Consider the following 20,721-nt stretch of genomic DNA (forward strand, 5'->3'; position numbering starts at 1 on the left):
AGAGTGCAAAAGCTGGTTTGAAACTCAACATTAAAAAAACTAAGATCATGGCATCTGGCCCCATCACTTCCTGGCATATCGAAGGGGAAGAAATGGAAGCAGTGACAGATTTTATTTTCTTGGGCTCCAAGATCACCGCAGATGGTGACTGTAGCCATGAAATTAAAAGACGCTTGCTCCTTGGGAGGAAAGCTATGGCCAACCTAGACAGCATAGTAAGAAGCAGAGACATCACCTTGCCGACAAAGGTCCGTCTAATCAAAGCTATGGTTTTCCCAGTAGTAATGTATGGCTGTGAGAGCTGGACTATAAGGAAGGCTGAGCGCCGAAGAATTGATGCTTTCGAACTGTGGTGCTGGAGAAGACTCTTACGAGTGCCCTGGACTGCAAGGAGGTCAAATCAGTCCATCCTAAAGGAAATCAACCCTGAGTGCTCATTGGAAGGACAGATAATGAAGCTGAAGCTCCAATATTTTGGCCACCTAATGCGAAGAGAAAACTCCCTGGAAAAGACCCTGATGCTGGGAAAGACTGAAGGCAAAAGGAGAAGGGGACAGCAGAGGATGAGATGGCTAGATAGCATCACTGATGCAATGAATATGAACTTGAGCACGCTCCGGGAGAGAGCGCAGGACAGGAAGGCCTGGCGTGCTATGGTCCATGGGGTCACGAAGAGTCGGACACGACTGAACGACTGAACAACAACAACAACCTTCTACATATGCTAAAATGAATTTTCTCCTTCAAATAATCTTACATAAATGTTGGAATATTTCCAAAGCATTCACTGGCTTCTTGACTATTCTGAAAATATTTGAAACTTGTTATATTGTTTGACATTTCATATTTAATACCAGCTGATTTCACTACTGGATATTTAACAGAGAGTTTGTCTCACCATCCTTCTGTTGCTTAAAGAAAGTGCTGTTGTACAAATCCATACTGAATTATCCCTGTTCCCGCAGTGGCTATCAACAGGGTTCACACACATTTTGATTTTGATTTGCCAAACTTCTGATGTGGCCCCATGCCAGTTCAACTCTCTGTAAATAGCATGCTTATTTATCTGATCTTTCAGCTTCTCTGGAAATAGTAATGTTCCTTCAAAAAACACACCCAACTCTAATCACACTGAAAGTCTCCGGATGACCCACATAATTTGCTTTAACTTTCATTTTGATACAAATGAAGCCAGTTGGGTGGCTTATAGAGATGTAGCATAGGCATCTATAGGAGAAATCATTTGAAAAATGTTCAGTCTTCTGCCTGCCTGTCAATTTTCCATGGGGGATTTGAATCAGTTTTCCATAGAGGATTCTGGGAGTGGTAGTCCCATTCCCATCTCTGGCTGAAAACCTGCTGCTCTCATTGCTGACTTTCCCTCCACTGCCCTGTCCTAAAGGTAAATTAATGGGCTTTTTGGACAGCAGGAGGAAGAAGAAAAAAGGAGAGCTGGCAGCACTCTCAGCAGGTTGCAAGCAGGGCTCTGCTTGCCTCTCTAACCACTGTTTTGTTTTTCCTCTATATAAATCAATTAAAACTCCAAGGCTGATATCCAGAATCGCATGAACAGAAGGTAACCTCACACCAAGGATCTTTCCCTTCCCTTCTTCTCTGCGGAATCCCACCTCTACCCTCCCACAATCCCCACCAGAGGGCCAGGGGTACTACAGAACATTGTGATCTGTGTTTTATGGACTGTGGTGAGCGGGGGGGGGGGAATCACCCCAAATTGGGTGGAGGAATACTGCATGGTTATCGATTTGGGGGCAATTCTCCCTCCCACTGCAGCAGCCACCCCCCAAAGTCTCTAGAAGGGCTTTTCATGGGCAAAAGAGGTGGTGGGGACGGGGGAGGGAAAGATCTGGTTTGCAAGCTTGTCTTTCACTCACTCAATAAATCTCACATTTATTATCCTCCTTCTCACACTTAAAGCTTAGTTTTGAACTTTAGGATAGTTGAGGAAACTGCCACCTTGTGACCACCACAGCGCATTAAGAATCAGGGAGGGGCCATAGCTCAGTGATGGAGCACACAATTTGCATCCAAAAGGTCCCAGGTCCGATCCCTGACATGTCCAAGTAAGGGTCATGCAGAGAGATAAATGAGTGCCCTGAGGCCACTCAGTGATCTTTATAGCTAGCTGAGGGTTTGAATTTGTCTAGTCAGTCACTCTAACCACTACACCACACTGGTTCTTGGTATCACTCTAACCACTACACCACACTGGTTCTTGGTATCACTCTAACCACTATACCACACTGGTTCTTGGTATCACTCTAACCACTACACCACACTGGTTCTTGGTATTAGTATCTACCAAGATTGATATATAGGGCTTCTTCCTAATTAGATATTAGTGTGAAAGCTAGTTAGCCTGTTACTGTGTCTGTATGGGGAAAGTCTCCCCAGGGCTGAGTTTAAGGTTGAGAAAGATGTTGGCTCAGTTAGGCAGGAGTTCTACTAATCTCCAGAAACTACCGAATACTTTGCAGTCAAACAAACAGATCAATAAGTAGAAAGTGACAAAAAGTACCTTTCACAGAGAAGAGAGTAGCCTAAATGACTGAAGTTACTGTTTTAAGATGTGTTTTTTGCAGCCAAGTATTGGATTTTACTTCTGTCTTTTGAGAGGTCAAGTGCATACAAGTGAAGAAATGAGGTTGTTCTACACAATTACAAGTTGCCTTTGTTTTTATTTAACCAGGAGGACTGGTGTCAGGTGCCTTTTGCTCTATATGCCTTTTCAATTTAAAATGGGGAATTTTGATACATCACTCTTATGGTCTTATCTTCAGAAGGAGTATACAAATAAGATGAGCAAAGGGCTGGATGCGCCCGATCTCGTCTGATCTCTGAAGCTAAGCAGGGTCAGCCCTGGTTAGCACTTGGATGGGAAACCGCCTGGGAATCAGGCTTCCTGCACTGAGCTCGATGGTCTTGGAGGCCCCCTCCAACCCTATGATTCTATGAATCCTTCTATGAATAAGACAATAACAAGAGATGGGTTCTTTAGCAGCTTGTGTCAGGTTCCAGTTATCAAGTTAGAGAGCAAACCTATGCTCCCTAGACAGAGGGGACATAGGATTGTTTGGTTTCTGGGATCCGAGGTCGGAAACAGGACTCCAATCTCGGAGCCCAGAAACCGAGCTCCTCCCTCACCCCTCATAGCCAGCGCAGTTCTGGCTATGTCTCCACCCTCAGAAACAGAGCACAGAGAAAGGGAAAAGGGTGTGGTCCCGGGTACGGGAGGAGACCAGGGAAGCCACATTACGCAGCTTCCTATGTTATCCCCAGACTCCTTCCCTCCTGCTCAGAAGCACTGCAGCTAGACAGATGAAATTGCCCATCTAGCAAAAATGCCGGGCGGCCTGAGCATGGAGGCAAGGATCACCTCCCTGCTCCTGCCACCCTGCACTGGATACTCGGCAGCCTCCGACTTCAGAGGCTGCCAACTATCTCCCTAGGACTGCGCACTAAGACAACTTGTTTGCTGCTTGCATGTTTACTGTTCAAGAAGTGGTGAGCTGCACCATCAGCGGATACTAGGAACAGATTTTTTAAAACCTTCTTTGCAGAATAAAGTGAACAAAATAAAATGCTGTAACTCAAAATTCCAGTGATGAATGAGCCAATGAGAGTCAATAATGTCTTTTAACTTGACCTATCACAAGCTGACTTTTTAATCATTTTGATTATATAAACTGACAAGATTAACTGTGAACCATAACTTCTTCCTTGGTAACAATAGTAGGCCTAAATCACAAAGTAACTATTAAACTGAAATTAGGAGTAACTTTTTAGCCTCTCCAGATAACCTTTATAATCATAACAACACTATATTACACAACACACTAAGTTATAAATTTCACACAACATTTTAATAATGTTTACCTCAGAATAATTTGTTTCTCCATGTCACATTTACTTCAGAGTAAGTGCCACTCATCTCAGTAAGGCTTACCTATTGTACAGGACTTGCTGCCAGCATTCAAAACATGCCCTATATAATGCCACTCTATTGCAATCCAAAGAAGACTAAAAAGATGTGCAAAAATGGATTAATCCAAGATAACGGTAAAATCCTAACACATTTCAAGCTTCAGGATACCATCTGGAAAAAAAAAATACAAATTCCTGGAGGAGAAGGCTATCAATGGCTACTAGTCCTGATGCCTCTATGCTGCCTCCAATATTAGAGGCAGTAAGCCTATGTACACCAGTTGCTGGGGAACATGGATGGGAGGGTGCTGTTGCACTCATGTCCTGCTTGCAGATTTCCCATGAACAGCTGGTTGGCCACTGTGTGAACAGAAGGCAGGACTAGATGGACCCTCATTCTGATCCAGCATGGCTCTTCTTATGTTTTTATATTCTTAATAAAAACCTGATGTTAACATGATGAATTATTAAGGAGGACAATGCCTACTCAGGAAGCATTACCTTCACTCAGAATGAGCTCTGTTTGCCTACAGTTATGTTGTCATATAGCCAAATCAGTGGCAGTGCCACTGTTAATAGGGGGAGCAATTTGTAGAAGAGAATAATGGGTACTGAAGCTGAAGAGGTTCACAATAGAGCTGACGCCTAGTGCTCAGGATCAGGGATGGTTGGAGGCACAGGCTGCCTGAAAGTGTGGGGCCTAAAAAGCTGGAATTAATTCTGAAGGCACCTTCTCTCTAAGGTGATAAAAAGAATTGCTGCCTGTCTCCCCAGGCACCTTACTTTTAGGAGTGATGCTTTTCATAAGGGAGAATTTTTATTTTATTTTACAAAATCACTGTATTTCAATCCTAGTCCTAGGGTTGGAAGGGGCCTACAAAACCATCAAGTCCAACCCCCTGCTCAGTGCAGGAATCCAAGTCAGAGCATCCCTGACAGATGGCTGTCCAACTCCAGCCTCGCCAGTGTGGGAGAGCCCACCACCTCCCTAGGTCATTGGTTCCATTGTCATATTGCTGTTACAGTCAGGAAGTTTCTCCTGATGTTCAGCCGGAATCTGGCTTCCTGTCACTTCAGCCCATTATTCCGTGTCCTGCATTCTGGGATGTTGGAGAAGAGATCCTGGCCTTCCTCTCTGTGACAACCTTTCAAGTACTTGAAAAGCGCTATCATATCTCCCCTCAGCCTTCTCTTCTCAAGGCTAAACATGCCCAGTTCTTTCAGTCTCTCCTCATAGGGCTTTGTTTCCAGTCCTCTGATCATCTTTGTTGCCCTCCTCTGAACCCTCTCTAGCTTGACTGCATCCTTCTTAAAGTGTGGTGCCCAGAACTGGACACAGTAGTCCAGATGAGGGCTAACCGGTGCTGAGTAGAGGGGAACTCGTACTTCCCGGGATTTGGAAGCTATGCTTCTATGAATGCAGCCCAAAAGAGCATTTGCCTTTTTTGCAGCCACATCACATTGTTGGCTCATATTCAGCTTGTGATCGACAACAATTCCAAGATCCTTCTCACTTGAGTGTTGTTGAGCCACGTATCCCCCACCTTGTAACTGTGTATTTGGTTTCTTTTTCCTAGGTGCAGAACTTGGCATTTATCCCTATTAAATGTCATTCTGTTGTTTTCAGAGTGCTTATTGGAGAAAGCTACTCAACATCTTTAATATAAAACAATCTCCTAAAATCCATTGTCAATACATAGAGTGCATAAATAATGGAAAGAGCAATGTGCTAATTTATAAGGCTAGAATATGCCTCATCATCACAGCTTTCCTCTTGTTAATAGAGCAGAAACCTTCTGTTGCTGAACAGTGGTTCCTAAGAATGTTAATGAATCTAATCTCACACTCTTCGGCATCTGTGCACATATTCGATCTATGGTCGTTGCACCATGTATCTATCCAGAACAACTGTGCGGTACATAAGCTTGCCCAATTCATAGGACAGTTCATGGAGGAGAAGGCTAGTAGCTACTAGTCCTGATGGCTATATGCTACCACCAGTATCAGAGTATGCTGGGAAACATGGGCAGGAGGGTGCTCTTGCACTCATGTCCTGCTTGTGGGTTTCCTGTGGGCAGCTTGTTGGCCACTGTGTAACAGAACACTGGACTAGATGAATCCTTGGTCTGATCCAGCACGGCTCTTCTTCTGTTCTGATAAGGTAAAAACAAATACGTAGACATTTGATAATGGCTCAGGGTGGGTTCTTGATGCAATTTGGGTCCAACTCAAAATGGGTTTCATCCCCACCAGTCTCCCCACTCTTTGAAGGGGAAAAAGGCTTTAACTAGCATAAGAGATAGAAGGGACAGGTCGTCACTGATAAACAAGAGAAGCCTTGCAGGGCCTCTCCTTAGCTGGAAATGAGGCTCAAGCTGGCTTGCAGTTTTCAAAATAAAAAGTGGCTTACAAAAAGCTGGAGAAAGCTGATGTTCGCATATTAGAAAGAATGAGCCAAATCTTTGTCTGCAGGCTGCTGGTTGAATGGTAATACTGTAACCAATTTTACGTGATCTGAGAGTTATGATTATGCCACAGTATGTGAAGCTGCCCAATGCAATGGACTTCTGGACTCACTTCTTTCTGGATTCAGCCAGATGACCAGATCAGAGCTCAGGATGGGATTAAAAATGTCTCTTTGGGCAAGTGGGTAGTACAGATTTGTGGGTAGAGAACGCAGACAAGAAAAATGTGGGTACTATGGGCTTCTTCACATGGAACTTTTATCCTGCTATTGAGATGGCTTTCTCGGAAGTTTGCGGGCTCTTTAGATGATGCTATTACTCTCCAGTTTGTCTCCCGCCATTTCCCCCAGCCTATCCCATGTTTTCCCCAAAGGCAAAAAATGTGGTATTTTTTCCAGCCCACGGAACAGGAACACGATGACCTCCACATGAAATTCTCCAATAGCAGAATAAACTGGCTGTGGGCATTTGTTTTCAGTTGTTGGGGGCATAGTCAGGATGACAAAGGCATTGAGAATGGGCTGTGGGCAAATTTGACAGGCGCGAGGGCTTGTGCTCTCTCCCTTCCTTGCAAGGAGGGGAGGGCACCCCGTTTGAGGGCGACTCCTGCCTCCACTCAAGTCTTGCTGCGGAAGGAAAGATCTGCGCCCAACACTCCCCCCCCGCTGGCGATTTTCCCCTTTGCTTCAAGGTGACCCCCCCTGCCAAACTGCCCAAATCCTGGCTTCAGTGCAGCGTGCTGCCTGCTCGGCAACAGCAGCACCAGATGGCACCAAAGAAGTGCATTGCTCTCAAACCATGTGTCTGCCATGTAAATGCTTGAGCACATTTCTTGATTGGAGGGAGAAGAGGGTAAAATGCCTCCCTGCAACAAAGGGAGACAGACCTGACCCCTCCCCCCCGCTCAGAATCAACGTCCTCTGTTGATTCAGAGCACCCCATTATGTTCAATGTGGCTTACTTCCAAGTACGTGTGCTGAGGGCTGCAGGCTTATAGCGTGCCAGTTCCCATCCACCAGTAATGTGCAAGGGAAGGGAAAGTGGCAGGAACAAGGGTGGAATTAATGCTACACCCTAGGAGGCATCACCACCCCTGTGAGAAGGAAAGAAACAAAAAATAATGCCATGGGCACAGCCATCTAAAGAGAACAACCCAGTCCTGCAATTATACTAGATGAGGAAAGAACTGGCATTGATGTGGAATTCTCTGCCTGTGTGATGGAGCCCCCTGTGACAGCCCAGCAAGAGGACCACTGATGTTCTCAGTTTGGGAAGTCGAGTTAGGGTATGATCATAGAAAGTAGTACACACATGATTTCAGGGACAGATCATGTAACCAAACATGATGCAACTTCATCATCTAACTTGCCATAGTCCTGTTCTTCCCACTGTTTTTACTGCTGGCCATGCTGAAGAGCATGTTTTGATGATATAGGAAGCAGAGAGCTTTACAAGAGAATATTACTGGCCATTCATTCAAAACTATGAGGTGAATCCTTTAGTTAATGATACATGACTGCCCAAGGGGAAAAACTGCAAACCACAGGATCTCCCTGATAAATATAGAGTGGAGATAAATCATACCTCCATTTAGAAACACAATACATGATGTAATTTCCCGTTTCCCCTCTAGAGACAGATAAGACGGATCACTGCAGTGAACAGGAATCATTCATATTACCACATGCACGCCCACTCACGAGTTCTGAACTATCATTTAATTTGCTCTGCATTAAGATTCACATAGCTCCTTGAGGCCTTGGGGAGCTGAGAAAGAGCTGAAATGTCATCCTCTTACATTTGAAAGGCTTGTTTCTTGCCCACTTATGGATGTACCACCAACAATCGATGCACTAGCTAATAAGTATGAGGCACACTGTCGGCTCTGTCCTGACACAATATATTGCACCAGCATTGTAAACTACCATACAATGCAGTTGTGACATTGCCGCAACAATGTGCATTTCTGTGATAACAGTCCTGCTGGATCAGACGAAGAGTTCATCTAGCTGAGCATCTATGTTTCCCATAGTGGCCAGCCAGAAAATCTGAAGAAGCCCACAAATTGGGCATGAAGGCAACAGCCCTCTCCATTTTTTGTCTACAAGGAACTGGTATATGCGGGCGTGTGCATTGTTTTGTAACAAATGAAAACATGAAATGAATGGGACCCATTCTTTTAATTAGGAATGCAATAGAAATGAATGAGCTTGGAATGCCTACCTATGCACTCATTGCTATTCATTTATCTCATTTTCATTTCTCATAGCACCAGTTGCCTGGTCAGTTTGAGATTACAAGTTCAGCCAGAGCAGTTTGTAGCCAAGTCTGTTCTAGTCTGTTCTTGACACAAATTGCTGCTCCTAGAGGCTAAAGAAAATGTCCCCAAGGGGATTTTTAAAACTGTAGGCCCTACACTGCCTAAAGTCTAGGGACTGGTGGTTGAGCCCAATGATTCTCCAAGGTGTGGGAGAATGTGGCTAGGGAGACATTTTTCTCCCTCATAACACTAGAACCCAGGGTCATCCCACAAAGCTGATTGGTGGGAGATTCAGGATAGATTAAAGGAAGTACTTCTTCACACAGCTCATAAACAATATAAGTCACTACCACAAGAGGTAGTGATGGCCACCAATTTGGATGGCTTTAAAAGGGGGTTAGACAAATTCCTGGAAGAGAAGGCTATCAATAGCTACTAGTCCTGATGGCTCTATGCTACCTCCCGAATCAGAGGCAGTATGCCTATGTACACCAGTTGCTCGAGGACATGGGTGGGAGGGTGCTGTTGTGCTCATTTTCTGCTTGTGGGTTTCCCATTGGTTGTCCACTGTATGAACAGAATGCTGGACTAGATGGACCCTTGGTCCAATCCAGCATGGCTCTTATGATGCTGTCCAGCCCCAGGGTTTGTCTAACCAAATTCCTAACCCAGTCTAAGACTCCAAGGCTATTATAGAGTCTGCTAGGTAAGCAGTTTCTAGCCATGCCACCCAGAGTCTCCTTGCATCATTAGCTGGTCCAGGTAATATTTTCTTTCTCTCTTTTAAAAAGGAAAGCATTTGGTTCTTGGAACCAAATATAAGACAAAATGTGCAGGCACTATTCCGCCCAGTAGTTTTGTGGGAAACAGGTCTACTCCCAGTGCTGGACCAAGATATAGAAAAGCTGACTGGACCGGAAGTTGAATCTTTCTTCAACAGTAGTGGCAGGGGCAGACCAGCGTCCTCCTCCATACTAAAGGGGGGCACACACAGCTCTGTCTCGCTATTACTGTACTGCTGCTCCCCACCCTTCAGAATCAGCTACCCGAGGCAGCCATATCACTCTGCCTAATGGTAGGGCCAGCCTTGCCTGTGTGTGTGTGTGTGTGTGTGTGTGTATGTGTGTGTGAGAGAGAGAGAGAGAGTGCAAGCATGTGTCTGCTTCTTGTGTGGCTCTGTCATGTTTGTACAAAAGGATATATATTATGGAGGGGAGGTATCTCAAAAGTATGTATCTGTAGAATGGATTTTCCAGATAACATTTCTTCAGTATATCTACTCTGAATGTGTTTCAGTTCTCTGGCAGAGATTCACCAATTGTCCTGGGAAGTAATCTCAGTTTCCTGGCTGAGTTGTCTCTTTTTATGTAGGTTATTTTCTGCTTTCTGATTATGACACAGTTGAAGTACAGGTTATGCTGTGATCTGTGAGGGTATGATATCCTGTGAGGATGGTATTGCTCGGTGGAAGGGACTTCTAAGCACTGTGTATCTAATTCACTCCACTTCTCATTTGCCTTCCAGGTGATTATTCCAATATGCGTGCTTTATCTTAATTAATTTAAACACCTGTCTGTGCTGCAGACAGTGCTGCCAGAAGATTTTGTAAATGTGGGAATGACAACAAAAGCCTAAGAAATGGAACAAGATATTTAAAACACATTATTTATATGTTTCCTAAACTGCTAAGAGTAACTTTCTTTTTACAATGTGGTTTTGACCAGTATGGAGGTAGAGATCACATTTTGCCAAAAAGAGTAGTTAAGGGCACAGTCCTATGGGGATAGGCGGCCGCCTCTAAACTCGGAGGGAACCACCAATCCAATGCAGGGCAGGAGAAGCATGGGGGGGAATCATTCCCTCTGTGCTTCTCCCACCCCACATTTGTGGCTAGACAGCCGATTTTGGCTGTCTAGCTGGGGAAAGGTGTAGCAGGGGAGGAGGCTGCTGGACCACACATAGGATGTGTTATACCAGCATTTCCACCTTCCCTGCCCTGGAATGCCCTGTTTTGGCCGCTCTGTGCTCCTCTTCCGAGCATGGGGCCATTCTGCGCTGCCTGAGAGGCAGCGCGGAACGGGGCAGGGGAAGGTCGGTTCTCTGGGAACCAACCTCAGAACGCGGGCTCCGAGGTCAGTTCCCGGAAAACCACATATCCTATGGCCATCTAGCTGCTGACTAGTGGCCATAGGATTGCTCCCTAAAAGAAGATTGCGCTGCTGCTGATTTTTACTCTGTTGTTGTTTTAAATTTAGCTTGAGTCCACAGCAAAAAATATATAAATAAAACTTCTCTCCGAGGCTTGATTTTTCTGCTGGCTGAAGAAGGAAAACAGTCTCTACTCAGTTCATTCCAGCTCCACAGCAATCTTCTCAAAATGGACCAGGATTCGGCAACGCAGGGACTTGTTAAACAGCCCTTTATACAATATAAAAGAACATAAACATGGAACTCACAGTGTTTGTAAAAAAAGAATCATACCTCCTAAAAAAAATCAGAAGGAAACCTCCCTACTAACCTGTCTCAAAGGTTCAGGGTCTAACAGAGGGGAGAAAGCAAGCTTCTTCCATGCTGCATTTTGATAACTACCTAAAATGGTTGCCACTTCCTATCTCACTTCCTATCTTACTGAGCATGTGCAGGACTATTCCCACTCAGCATTCTTAAGGGAAAATATACCAGTGGGTTACACCTGCATTGTGGTCTTTCTGATGCCAGGTGTTGTGCCTTGTTGTAGTACACCTTGTTGTAGTATTGTACACCTTGTGTACACCTTGTTGTAGTATTGGAAACTATAGAATTAAATATTGTCTCCAGTTATTATGGGTTGGAGTTTAGACTCCACCCTTTAGCTTGTGCTTATTTATTTATTTATTTATTTATTTATTGCATTTATACCCCGCCTTTTTTCCTCTTGCAAGGAACCCAAGGCGGCTTACATTATCCTCCTCCTCTCCATTTTATCCTCACAACAACAACCCTGTGAGGTAGGTTGGGCTGAGAGTGTGTGGCTGGCCCAAAGTCACCCAATGAGCTTCCATGGCCGAGTGGGGACTAGAACTCGGATCTCCCGGCTCCCAGTCCAACACTCTAGCCACTACACCTCACTGGTGTACACATCACACTTTCCTTTTCCTATCTAGTTCAGTGTTAGCCTGTTCCTCAATGAACAGCCTCTCGTTGTTTGAACCTACAAGTGAGCACTCTCGTTCATTTATATTACATAAATGAGTACTTAACACTTGTTATTCCATTTTTACTGTTTTAAATCTGTTATTGTATTTTTTAGATCTTTACATTGATGCTGGTTTTTACTTTTACTTTGGTTTTATACTTAGTGTTAAACTTCTTAAAGTTATATACTGTGTTTATTTATCAGGTTGTTGTATTTTATGGTTTTAACTGTTGTTAGCCACCCAGAGAGCTTTGGCTATTGAGTGGTATGGAAATGTAATTAAAAATAAATTAAAAATATAAAATTCAGAAAAGTGTGAAATCCAAAGCGTAACTGTGTTGTGATCCATGTATTCCTCCGGGAGGCATGAATCAGGTCAGTTTGTATGAGAACTTGCCAAGAACAAGGGAGGGAGCAATCCTATGGCCGCTAGACAGTGGCTAGACGGCCATAGGATATCTTGTTTTCCGAATCCCGACCTTGGAGCCCGCGCTCTGAGGTTGGTTCCTGGCCTCCCCCCACTTCCACACTGCCTCAGAGGCAGCACGGAACAGTCCCATCCTCCGCGCTCACAAGAAGAGTGGGGAACGGCCGAAAAGGGGCATGTCTCAGGGGGGATTCTGGGTGGGAAGGGTGGAAGTGCCTGTATGACACATACAGTGTATGACACATCCACAGCAGCCTCCTTCCTCTCTCAGCCCTCCTGCAGCTAGACAGCCGCAATCGGCTGTCTAGCCAAAAATGCAGGGCAGGAGGAGCGCAGAGGGAACAATCCCCTCCGTGCTTCTCCTGCCCTGCATCAGATAGGTGGTCGCCTCCAAGTTTGGAGGCGGCCGCCTATCTGGATAGGATTGCACCCGCAGTCAACCATCCCTACGTAGAACACAATGGGACTGAAAAATAATTATGCATAGAATGGGGCTGCATGGCAATTAATATTACACGCTCAAATAAGAAAAGCAAAACCAGTCAAACAATCTAAAGAGCGCCTCTTTTAATCCTAAATTCTGATACTTTTGTTTTAGAGGCACATCCCAGCGGCATTTGGACCAATGAAGTTGTTCTGTGACTGACACAATTACTTTTAAGTTAAAGAATAGAATGAACAATATAAGAAGATTAGAGCAATATAGTTTTGGTTGTCCTAGCTATTACACCTGTGGGATCAGTGAGCACTATTTGATTACACCTACCAATATTTTACTCTGTAGTATTAAGGGAAGCCATTTTGAAGCTATTATTTAAGCCTGAGTTATGGGCTCTCTTTTGTGGCATTATTAAATTTTAATGCCAACAGGGAAGGAAATTCTGTTTTGTGAAAATGAAAACATCGCTTCCTGTATCTTTTTCTACTGCAATGAAAGTTGTTTTTTTTGACAGCTCAACATACTGGAAAATGAGTAATGCAAGTTCATCTTCCTAATTGACTTACATGAAGAACTTTAAAGTGTATTTCTGCTCTGACTGAAATGTGAACTTTATTATCAATTTTATAGTGTCAGACCTTTTTTTTATATATGAAACAGAGCAGAAAAATTAAGAAAGTAGGAAACTGCATTTCTATTTCCTGAGCTCCTGAAGAAACATATGAATTGCTCTTTAAAAAAAAAACAAAAATTGGCATGATGATTGTCTGGCAAGGCAGACTTTACACAAAACTAGTGTCAGCGTGCAGGTTCCTTGAGCAGCTACTGGGGCCCCAGTGCTCTGTCAGGGTCTACCACTGACACCTGATCAGTATCAGTAGTGAGTCTCCATTCAAATTGCCCTCAAGGCCCGCTGATGAAGTTTCATTCTGAGCTATTGTGGAAAATTTCAGTAGTGGCTTGCCACCTGGGACTGATCCAAGTGCTACTTTTGAGGCCCACCAGTGCCAGATAAATCTGCCGGGGTGCTCGCTGAGATAGAAGACCGCTCAACAGAAGGTATGTTTCCACCAGCCTCCTTAAACCTGGATCCAACCTTGCCTTTACATTCTCTCTAGCATCTCATAGATGAAAACAGGGAAACACTCCTTACAACCTTATTCTCATATCAAAGATCACTGCCCAAGCCCCACTTCATTTTGCTTCGCTGTAGGATCTGTCCTGTCTGTTACTTGCTGTATTCAGTATTCACTTACTTTAAAAAAAAATACAAGATGTATGTACTGCTCTAGATCTAGATGAACAATAAAAGATAGAAAAAGAATTAAAGTACAGAACTAATAAACATATTTAGAATCCAGTTATGCTAATAAAATTGTGGCTGGTTAGTCAGGGGAGGGTTGTTTCAATAAGAATGCGTTCAGCAGGCAGCAAAATCAGAACAATATCAGTGCCTGCCCGACATCAACAGTGAGGCAGTTCCACAAAGAGGGAACCAGCACTCTCAAACTTGTACCCAAGTCAACTCCAAACAGACTGCAGGTCCATGTGGAACCAGGAGGAACCTTCAAGATAAAGGCAATGGTCAAAATACAGCATTACCAGGCATTGCAAGGAGGTGGTTTCCAGAAGAAAGGCACAGCCAAGGTCAAAACAGTAGAGTAGACAAGCAGAAACTCAGGCCATGAAGCAGGAGTCCAGAGGTCAGTAGCACAGAGTTTCAATCACAAGGCAAGGTCAGGGAACTAGAATAGAAGTCAGTAGAACAATGTTGTTCCAGCAGCTGGTAAGGTTTGGCTGGAAGCTTATATAACCAGAGCTTCCAGAACCCCACTCAGGGCCTAGCTGCAGTTCATTACAGGCCCTCTGGCAAAAGACCTACTCATGAGGAAGGCCTTGCTCTCAAGGAGTTGAGAGCAAGGCCTCCTTTCCTCTTGAGCAGTCCTCCTTAGTAACTGGCACTCCTTCTCAAAGGAGGCCTACTGATCTGTCTCTTGAGATGCCTACACTCTCAGGGGCTAGGTGGTCACCCAGCCTCTGCTTCAGACGAGGGAGCTCCCCTTCTTCTGTGGGATTGACCCATACCTCTACCCCATCCCTCCACACACACAAATGCTAACCACATAAAAAGGTTCTCCTCCCTCTGTTCAAGAAGCAAGCATTAAAATGTTTCTTTCTCTAATAGTTAGCTAAGGGCGGGCGGGCGGGCGGGCGGGCGGGGGGGGGGCAACCTTAATTAACCTCAAAGTATAATTTTTGTTAAGCCACTATAACTTCAATTAACTTTAACCAGTTAATCAAGCAATTAATTTGATAAAAGTGGAACAGTTAATGAGCTAAAACATACCGATGAATCAGCAAATCCTATGAATTAAAGTGCCATTGGGTAACAAAAGACATTATTGTTGGACAGGGATTTTAAAGAATGGGTCTTCCATCTTCTGGTGTTACCCAGCACTAAGGCATTTCTTTCATTTCCTGGATAGTGTGGGGTGATGGCCATAGGTGATTGGGCAGGGTTTAGTATCCCTCATCCACACACCTCTATTGCTGTTAATATCAGATCCCTCAGCCTATCTTTCTATGTGATTGGGAGAGTTCTGCAGTTAAGCAGATGGAATTGCTGCTGTCACATCTAACTTGGTCCTCAGAAGGTATATTAAACAAAGACTTTTTATTTAAGCAGGTCTGCTGGCTCAACTTCTTCTATACTAACTTCATCCTGCTCTCTCCCTTCATTGTACTTCTGCTGAATCAGTTCCTGGTGGTTGTTCTTACACAGTCTGTGTCTTTCCTTTGTGTCAATGAGTTCCTTTTGTCTCCTTTCCTAACCTGGTTGGACCCACTCACATTGATGCAACAGAAACCAAGTAAAATTGGATCAGTGCCCCCACCAGATGAAGTGAGATATATGGCTGCTAAAGAAAGGGACTTCCACTGTTTCCACTGGTTGGCTGTGGAATACTCTCCCCAGGGATGCTTGCTTGGGTGTACATTGTGGACTTTTTGGTGCCAGGTGAAGACCCTTTTTTCGCAGGCTTTTTAGTCCTTTGTTTTTTAAAAACAGTACTTTTAACTGTGCTGCTGTTGTCCTCTGCTGTTGGTTTTATTCTGGGGCTGTTCTAATTCGTTTCAGTTTTGATACTAAGCTTTATTATTAAACTGTTCATATTTTACGGTTTTAACATCTGTTTTGTGAACAGCCCAGGAAGCTTCAGCTGTTGGGTGGTATAGGAATGTCATTACTAAATAAATCAAAATATACAGTAAAAATAATAATCAAAGGCCAAGATAAATAGTGAAAGTAGAAAAAAGCATATGGAAGATTGTGTAATATCTCCATCTGGTGGCATCCACTACTGTGGTATATTCAACCAATGTTGTTCTTCCTTCACTTGGAAATATGAATACACTTGCAACAGTGTGTTAAGTACCGTGTATCTGTTTCCTGTTTGCTCACTACCTCTGTGCTAGATCTCTTGAAGGGTGAAGGGTTCCTGTGCCAGTTCTTGATACACAGCTGATTTAAATATCAGTAAAGCAGAAGGCACAAAGCTGAACAACTATGCAATATGTATTTTTCCTAGCATTACAGTTTTTTAAAAATGTGTACCTGTATTTGAATGCCACAGGAAGCTTAGTGTTTCTTTCTTTGCATCTTATGCAGTAATTAATTGTCTCAGGGTGCAATCCTATGCATGTTTAGACAGAAAAAAGTCCTACAACTCCCAGCATTCCCCAGCCAGCATGGTTGGCTGGGGGATGCTGGGAGTTGTAGGGTTTTTTTTCTGTCTAAACTTGCCTAGGATTGCACCCTTAATCAATAATGTTTAACTACTTTTACACTTGCATCTTTATTAAAACAAAACAGGCATTTCAGCTGCTACCAGCAATATCTACTGGTTTGCTGCAATTTCTAATTTGAGTGCAAATTGCCACAAATTATTCCAAGTTGAATCTAGTCATGGTTTGATTTATTAACAACATCATTAACATTTCATTAAACACTGATTTTCTAAATGCAGTGTTATTTTCAGCTGATTGGAATGCAGGGAGCAGTTGCTTGTAAACTTATCATAACTGACTGACAGGTATTAAAAAGTCACAGAAAATTCTGTTGCTTTTGACATTCATTTGTTTTACACCTCAAGGATCAGCATTCTTCTAGAAGTGAGATGGTTGGATCCAAACTATTTGTGAATGGAAGGAGTCTTTCTCTTTATGGGAGAGGCTTGGAACCTGTGGAGGCTTCCATAAGCAGAAGTGGAGGGGAGGCCATTTCTGCCCACTGTCCTGCTGCATGTAGTTCTTGCATAACCTCACATGCTGTTCCAGAGCATTCCTCAGCCACACAGAGCAGATTTTAACGGAGTGCAGGCAGAAGGAGGAACCAACACCCAGAAGTGCCCCTTTATGTAGCTGATACTCTGCTCTATTCCTTCCTCTTCCTCTTGAAAACTTAACATAATTCAGTGACAGAGACTGAGCTATGCCAATGCAATGGAAGCTGTCTGGAAAGCCTCAATGGGCGCTTCATAGGGGCTGAAGCTCTGTCTTGGGTATGCAAGGCAATGGATCTGTGTGGGCATCCAAAGCAGTGAGTTGATGCAAGCAAGAGGACAACTCTGGTCCTGAAAATGTGGGTTAGGCACAGTAGGAGAGGTGACCACTAATGGGCTGAGAGCCAAGTGTGCCTGGACCCATGAGCGCAGACTTCAGGTTGGGGGCACGTAGGGATGTACAAAAGTCACTTACCTGTGACGAAATTTGATTCGCGGTGGGGGGGAGGCGCTCTGTCCCTCCCCCCCAAAATTCTGGCCGGGGGGGAGGCGCCCCATCCCTCCCCCCCGAAATTCTGGCCGGGGGGGAGGCGCCTGTCCCTCCCGCCGCGAATCCTGGCCGGCCAGGAATACAAATGGCGGCGGCCGTAGCCGCCGCCCTTTGCGTCCCTGCAGTCAGCTGTGATAGGCTACGTAAATCTTTACATAGCCTATCACGTCTGAGTTAAAAAAACAAAACAAAACCACACGTACGCAAATGGTGCCGCCCATGGGCGCCGCCATTTGCATTCCTTATTTTGGCACGTGTAGTCTATGTAAACATTTACGTAGACTACGGTGAAAATAAGGGGAACGCAAATAGCGTAGCATCTACGCTATTTGCGTTCCCCTTATTTTCGCCGTAGTCTACGTAAATGTTTACGTAGACTACACGTGCCAAAATAAGTAACGCAAATGGCGGCGCCCAGGGGCGCCGCCATTTGCGTATGCGCTTTTTTTTTTTAACTCAGCCGTGATAGGCTACGTAAAGATTTACGTAGCCTATCATGGTATTTTTTAAAAATCTAGCCGTGATAGGCTACGTAAATCTTTACGTAGCCTATCACGTTTTTTTTTTAACTTGGAAATGGCGGTGGCAGCAGGTTCCACTTTGGGGCAGTAAAATCAGGTGCTGTGTGAAATACCAGTATTTTACATAAAGCTCTTTCTTCCCTTCCTTCTCCTTCTTCAAAATTTCATTGCAAGCAAGCTCCCAATGGTGGGCATGTAAGAGCAGAAAAGTAGGGGGAGAGGGTTTTTTTGCACCTCAAAACAAACAAACAAACAAACAAAAAACCTACACCAGAGATTAGGGATATTGACCTCCTAATTGTCACCTTAAATACCTCCTTATTAGGATCTCTAATCCCCTGTGTGGCTTGGCAGTTTTTACCTATTGTTTTAGTCTTTGAGAAAAGAAAACTTTATGCATAGCTAGCACAAACGCCACTGGACCTAACTGCCTGAAATTTGGCAGATTCAGTCATCTATATAGGGACTGCTAGGTCCCCAAATTCCATTCACTTATGTGGAAGAACAAAAAAATTATAGCTCTTTGCTTTGGCATGTTTTCTTGAAAATAGCAACTTGTACCTGTGACTAGCACAAAAGCTACTGGACCGAACTGCCTGAAATTGGGTGGATTCAATCAGCTCCATGGGGGCTATCAGGTCTCTGTATTTCATGTATTTATAACACACACACACACACAAATGGCCATTTCTGTTTTCCAATGCAAGTCAATGGGAAAAGGTAAAAAAAAACAACAACGGCAATTAGGACAGCTCAGGAGATCCAGGGCCCATGCCCAGGTGGCTCGGCCCCTCCCTAATGATGCCCCTGCTGGAAGCCCTTCAAATAGAGGACTGTCCTCTGTAAAAGAGAACACATGTCCCGCCTAAGTGATGCAGCATTGCTCTGGGGAATTGTGGGAAATTAAAATGGTGGCTCTCAGACCCAGCCACCTGGTGCTGCTTGGAGCACTTGAAAATGATGATGATGATGATGTATGTCTGTGTGAGGTCAGGCATCAGGTATGGGCCCAGATGTGGTGTTATGGCCTTGGCAGTTGGCAGAACCAGTTGGACCTTCTCAAGTGTGTACAATGAACAAGACTTTGAAAATTATCAGGATGTTTAATAATACTCCAGAACTGCTTTTGTAACTGTATATAACAAAACATACACTTAAATAATCTTTTAATGAAAGTCAGTGCAAGCACATATATTTGTAGAATGATGCAAATCCTAGGTCTTTGTACCAGGGAGTAAGCCCCATTGGACATGTTGCAACATTCTTCAGAGTAAATATGTTTAGGAATGCACTGCAAATTCCACTAAATGAATGACAATAAGCATAGTACCTGGTATTACTCATGATCACCCCCATCCCCTTAGTTTTCTCAGAAGCTGAACTCTAGGAGAAAAAAAACCCTTCTGAGAGATCTGGGATGCCAATCAATATTCTATCCAAGTGGGCATGTAATCAATATACAAGAGAAGAAGAAAAGAAGCACAACAAAGAAAAACTAAAAGCATGAAAAGCTGCTAAGGATATAGTCAAAGTTCATGATATTGGCTCCTGAACAGAGAAATGGAGCAGCAAGTTGAGAAATAAAACCTTACTGCTACTCAGAGAAAATGTGGGCTAATGCTAATATTTATGGATCACGCATAAGGCAGGCATTTTTGAAGCCTAACTATGCCTTTTAGACCTACAGAACAATATTCTAGGAGCCTGAATTTCAAGGGAGATTTTTGGGTAAAGGAGGGGCGGGAAAATACTTTTGTGGTTTTGTGCAGGTAGGGAGGAATGGTTTTGAAGTGTTCTGAAGTGTTCATGAGCAGAAACATGTCATTGCAAAATGATGGCCTTCCAACAGTTGTGTGATGGCTGCATTGAATCTCCCTCAGTTTTAGTAATACCCTAACTCACCATCTTTTAGGGACATATTGTATGAGTCTTCTACCAAATATTAAATGATTTGCTGTTTCCCTCAGAGGCCGCTTTTATGGGATCTATTAATCAATCTGTGCTCTTTGTGGGTTTCCAGATGGCGTGTGTGTATATATGAGAGAGAGAGGAGATCTCATTAATCCTTCAGGAATAAAATAATCATGGAATTCAAAGCTCAATTAATAGACTCGGCAAAATTTTAAACTCTTAGGCTAATTTCAGGGAGAACAGGAACCTGATAGAATAGCCCTGCTTCCCATCTCATTCATCTCCCTCCGATTTTCTTCTTTTGTAATAAATATTGTTGTGTTTACAAGTATATTCCTCCCTGACAGAGAAGTATTCAAAGACATTACTCACCAGTAATTCATTTTTTATATGGCTGTGACAGAAGCACTTGTAGGATTTCTATTGGGAATGCTGCAATCTACTCTGCAAGTTACAGGAAAGGGGCAGTATTGCAGTTAGTTAATGCAAAGGCATAGCTAGTCTTAGGATCTCTATAGCCTACAGTGTGGTTCCTCCTTCCTGGTCCTTTCCTTCCTTCCTTCCTTCCTTCCTTCCTTCCCTCTCTCTCTCTCTCTCTCTCTCTGCTTTCCTCCACTGCTGGGAGCATATGGCTTGCTCTCTTCTCCTGCTGGTGTTGTAGAATACAACGAAATTGACTGAACAAAGTATTTTGAAACCATACACTGTGCCTGGATTTGTATGTGCAAGAATACTTGTGAGTAAACTGTTT

At 43.8% G+C, this 20,721-nt stretch overlaps 1 long non-coding RNA gene across 1 annotated transcript in view; it reads left to right on the forward strand.

Annotated features, from left to right (window-relative positions):
* The first annotated feature begins 20,477 nt into the window (after positions 1–20,477).
* LOC146359101 (uncharacterized) overlaps positions 20,478–20,721 on the forward strand; it is a 127,109-nt gene continuing 126,865 nt past the window's right edge. Inside the window, exon 1 of the long non-coding RNA XR_014787193.1 lies at positions 20,478–20,706. This is a non-coding gene — a long non-coding RNA (uncharacterized LOC146359101). The remainder of the gene's footprint in view (positions 20,707–20,721) is intronic.

This window comes from Heloderma suspectum, chromosome 1, assembly GCF_057233095.1.
Source record: "Heloderma suspectum isolate Gila_16-S chromosome 1, 16-S_ref, whole genome shotgun sequence".
Classification (NCBI taxonomy): domain Eukaryota; kingdom Metazoa; phylum Chordata; class Lepidosauria; order Squamata; family Helodermatidae; genus Heloderma; species Heloderma suspectum.